Source organism: Priapulus caudatus, unplaced genomic scaffold (assembly GCF_000485595.1).
Source record: "Priapulus caudatus unplaced genomic scaffold, Priapulus_caudatus-5.0.1 Scaffold97, whole genome shotgun sequence".
NCBI classification, from domain to species: domain Eukaryota; kingdom Metazoa; phylum Priapulida; class Priapulimorpha; order Priapulimorphida; family Priapulidae; genus Priapulus; species Priapulus caudatus.
The window spans coordinates 309,969-315,188 of record NW_014577158.1 but is presented as its reverse complement, the minus strand read 5'-3'; positions in this window follow the sequence as shown (position 1 = coordinate 315,188).

Here is a 5,220-nt window from a genome sequence, read left to right as displayed (position 1 = left end):
AGGCATAACATAAACATGGCATCGTGCAAGCAATATTCACGTATTTCCAATATAGTGGACAAAATATAGAAAAACACAAAAGCTAATAAGCCTTTCAAAAGGCAATATAGGCAAGTTTCTCATTTGACGAGGGCATGAGTCAGCGAGGGCGCCACTGTCAGCGAGGGCGCCACCGTCGCCGTCAAAATTCTCTGCGGTGGCGCCCTCGTCGAGCACGATCGTCTCGGCGACGTCGCCGTCGTCGTTGATAAACACTACGGTGCTGCCCTCTGGCCCGCCGCTGTTCAGCAGCTTGCTGATCGTCGCAAACTTGAGCTGCTCGGCGCGCAGCTGCCGCAAGAGGGCGTCGTATCTGAATCTCACCGTGAGCTCGTCGCGCGTCAGCGAGACGTCGTCCCGGGGTCGGCTCGTCCGCGCCCGCGCCCGCCGCGGCTCGGCTAGACCGGCGCCCCTCTTCTGCTTCGCGTTGGGGGAGTGGTAGAGCTGCAATGTACGTGCGGCAGTCAAAGTCTGTTGGAGGCAGTCAATGTCTTTGAATATGAGTTTTGCAGTTGTTTTTTGCTATTATTATAGCAATTAAACTTATTATCACATTTATAAATATAACCAGACTGATGGATGTTCAGTTGCCTAGGTGGATACCTAATGTAGTAGTTGCGAGGGATTGTTGTTTTTACAGTTTAAGACTGCACATTATTAGATTAAGTGAAAGGGTTAATTTTGTTATATTAATTATTTTAGGGTTATCTACATTTATAAGGCTACTTTTAATATACTCCATAATCATGTGATAACTATTACATTAGAATCCTATCATGGCAACAAGAAATGGCATGGTTTACCTGTGTGCAGTTCTTGCACATGTTGAGACTGAGTGTCGCTCTATCCAGCGAGGTTGCATTCTTTGGCATCTTGTACCAAATCTCACACTTCATCGACATCACCCGAACGAATGGAAACGTTTCCACCATGTAGTTTTTACCTTTCACATTGTGCTGCCGACGAAATCGAACACACGCTAGAGAGAGAGTTACTAATCCACGCCGGTTACACTGCGAAATGGGTATGAACAAAATATCAATTGCTTATGATCATGCAGGTTATCAACAAGGCATGGGCATCTCCATCACATTTGCAATCGCATTAGTGAATATGATATTGAATAATAATAATCATAGTGAATATGATTATACCCCTCTTCCATACACGAAATCTGGAGAACAAGACATGCATGATATCAAGAGCTAATAATACCTATTGTAGCTCTTATAGAGGTATTATAGAGGTATTATTAGCTCTTGATGATATTATGTCATGAATACACAATGTAGGGCTTTGTCAAATTTCCTTAAAAGGAAAAATTTACAATATTCTTGAAAATATGACCCGAGTGATAAAAAGGAAGTACTTCTTTTACCTTTCCAAGAAATAGCTGTATATGCAGGATAATATTAAGCAAAAGTAACAATTTGTCCTATTATTTATCACAGTAAACTTAGGGGTATCAATAAGGCATATTTCTTCGTTTTTGTTAAACTATAGGGACGCAACTGCCCCCACCCCTCCCTCCTAGATTCTACGTGCCCTGCAATGTGTATGCCGGGTTTGCCTAAAAAATCAGTTAGTAACATCTCAGTACGAGGATCACATGCATTAGTATTGCACCGATTAGTTTCATAGTCAGGTAGCTAGGTATTATGTCTATCTATACCCACCACAAGCTAACGCCAGCTCCCCGTAGATACAGCGCTAGCAATGCGACACCACTGCCCAATGCTCCCGCTCCCTAATAATGTTGTTGGTGGATGGCCACGCTATTCCAAATAGTTATTCATATTTATTAAAAGAAACACATGTAGATGTTTTACAAATAAAATGTGTCACTAAATCTCACGCTCTTTAAAAAACATGTCAACCAAACACGCAAGAGTTACCTATATGGAGATTTTTTTTTCAAAAATTATAATACAAATGAGAAATAAGAAAATATATTCTGATCAGGTTTGTAAAACAGTTTACTTTAAAAACTCCTGCAATGCAAACATTTCGATTAACTGCAAGATAATATGGAATCAGTCACACATATATAAAGATTCCCTCACTAACATCAGCTACTAAGTAGGCATAACATAAACATGGTATCGTGCAAGCAATATTCACGTATTTCCAATATAGTGGACAAAATATAGAAAAACACAAAAGCTAATAAGCCTTTCAAAAGGCAATATAGGCAATTTTCTCATTTCTGCTATAACATGGCGTCTAATATTTTGACATTATTAAACCTCTATACATCGAAAATGTAATTATATGGAATCAACAGACATTATCTATATAACTTCAAGAGCTGGGACCCGTTGACAGAGGCATAATAAATAGTTACAACATCATGCGTCTAACAAAATTAATCTGCGAGCTGAAAAATTAACCACTGTCAGCGAGGGCGCCACCGTCGCCGTCAAAATTCTCTGTGGTGGCGCCCTCGTCGAGCACGATCGTCTCGGTGACGTCGCCGTCGTCGTTGATGAACACTACGGTGCTGCCCTCTGGCCCGCCGCTGTTTAGCAGCTTGCTGATCGTCGCAAACTTGAGCTGCTCAGCGCGCAGCTGCCGCAAGAGGGCGTCGCATCTCACCGCGAGCTGACGCGCGACGTCATCCCGGGGTCGGCTCGTCCACGCCCGCGCCCGCCGCGGCTCGGCTAGACCGGCGCCCCTCTTCTGCTTCGCGTTGGGGGAGTAGTAGAGCTGCAATGTACGTGCGGCAGTCAAAGTCTGTTGGGGGGCAGTCAATGTCTTTGAATATGAGTTTTGCAGTTGTTTTTCGCTATTATTATAACAATTATACTTATTATTAGATTTATAAATTAAACAGGACTGATGGATGAGCAGTTGCCTAGGTGGATACCTAATGTAGTAGTTGCGAAGGATTGTTGTTTTTACAGTTTTCAAGAAAGAAACTGCACATTATTAGATTTAGAAGTAAAAGGGTTAATTTTGTTATATTAATTATGACAGGGTTATTTTAGGGTTATCTACATTTATAAAGTTACTTTTAATATACTCCATAATCATGTCATAACGATTACATTAGAATCCTATCATGGCAACAAGAAATGGCATGGTTTACCTGTGTGCAGTTCTTGCACATGTTGAGACTGAGTTTCGCTCTATCCAGCGAGGTTGCATTCTTTGGCATCTTGTACCAAATCTCACACTTCATCGACATCACCCGAACGAATAGAAACGATTCCACCACGTAGTTTTTACCTTTCACATTGTGCTGCCGACAAAATCGAACACACGCTAGAGAGAGAGTTACTAATATACACGCAGGTTACACCGCGAAATGGGTATGAACAAAATATCAATTGCTTATGATCATGCAGGTTATCAACAAGGCATGGGCATCTCCATCACATTTGCAATCGCATTAGTGAATATGATATTGAATAATAATAATCATAGTGTATATGATTATACCCCTCTTCCATACACGAAATCTGGAGAACAAGACATGGATTATATCATGTCATGAATACACAATGTAGGGCTTTGTCAAATTTCCTTAACCTTGTGCGCTGTGCGAGTTTTACGCTTCTACCACAGGCGTCATGCTTGCGGGTAAGAGCACAATTGTCAGCTACCAGTAAAACTTTGATGTGGCCGCGTAACATGAATAATTTAAAAGCCGGTGAAAGCATATAACGTTTTTCGCCGTATAATTATACCGAACATGGCAGCTATGCTCCGATCGGAGGCGTTGGTACCGCGATGGTTGGTGTGGAGAAGAATTGTTGGTCGTGTGCGATGTGGATTGTCGCAGACACCGCTTTTTAACGTTTTCTTCGCAAGCTCGACCGAGCTCTTTCGCCGTTTGTTGTTTTCGCCAGCGGCCTGCGTAGGGTCGGCGTGCACAACATGTGGTGGTCGAACGGTCTAAGTGAGAATTAGGAGGTCGTCGCCGGGTAATCACTGGCCGTCTACGGTATCCGTGCCTTCTCGACAAGCAGAAGAAAAAAGAAGCTCCTCCCCGCTGCCTCCCGTGGAGGGTGTGTTGGTTGGTTGACGCGGGTGCGGCTGCAGTAGATGAGAGACGAGAGATGGATCCGGCGCTATTAGCGGAGGGCGCAGGCTAATTGCGGCAGACTGAAGGAGTATAGGTCACTTAAAAGTTTGATGCGAAGATTCTGCAGAGTACCGTGTGACGACGCGGCGTTACGTGATGTGTTGCGGGCATGCACATTCAACGCGAACAAAGCTACGAGAAGCCTTAATGTTTTTATTTGTATGCGGGCAAGAGGAATGAGAACAGGCGGGTTGAACGCGTAGGAAGTCGAGCGGGTCGAGCGGGCGTGAATGGGATTAGCGAGGCGACAATACGTGCGTGAGAGCGCAGCGGGGACGCCGACGCGCGACTGGCGGGCCACGGTGCGCGCCGGGGAGTGGCCGCGCGGACCCGGCAACCTGGGTATTTATTGCGATCGACAAGCGGCCAGCCGTGAAGAAAATCGCAGGATCGCGGAGGCGAAATCGCTGCCTGTGAGACGCCCGCCCTCTATAGGTGGGGAACGTTAGGGCTACCACTGGTAAAGCTAATGGCGGTGGCAAACACTATCGGGCGTAACCCTCTGTATGAGGTGATAACCACGTGATGGGGATTCTTCAGGCAAATGCGGGATATACACGGTTTGGGGCATCGGTTTCGCAACGCAGGGACTTGAGTACATTCATCGGCGGTGGTCGTACTAGTCTCTACTGGCATAGCCCCCCGCCCAGGCGGCCACCCCCGGTCCGCCACCACCATCGCTCCCGCTAAACGGAAATGCAGTGCGCGCGTAGCGTGGGAGCCGTTAGGGGCTACACTGGGTATAACGTAATCGGTGCAATACTAATGGCGGTGTGATCGGCCCGTATGAAGTGTGTACGTGGCACGGTGAATTTTTCAGGCAAACGCGGCAGTACAGCCATCTGCAGGGCATCGTAGAATCTAGGGAGGGGGAGGTGGGGGGCAGTTTGCTTTCCCGTATAGTTTAATCAAAACGAAGACAATATGGCCTTATTGATACCTCTAAGTTCACTGTGCATCAAATAATAGGACAAATTGTCACCGTAGCTTTAAATATTATCATCTGGCATGACAGCTATGTTTGTGAAACAGGTAATAGAAGTACTGACCTTTTTATACTCGGGTCATGATTGTAGAGTCTTGTCAATTTTCTC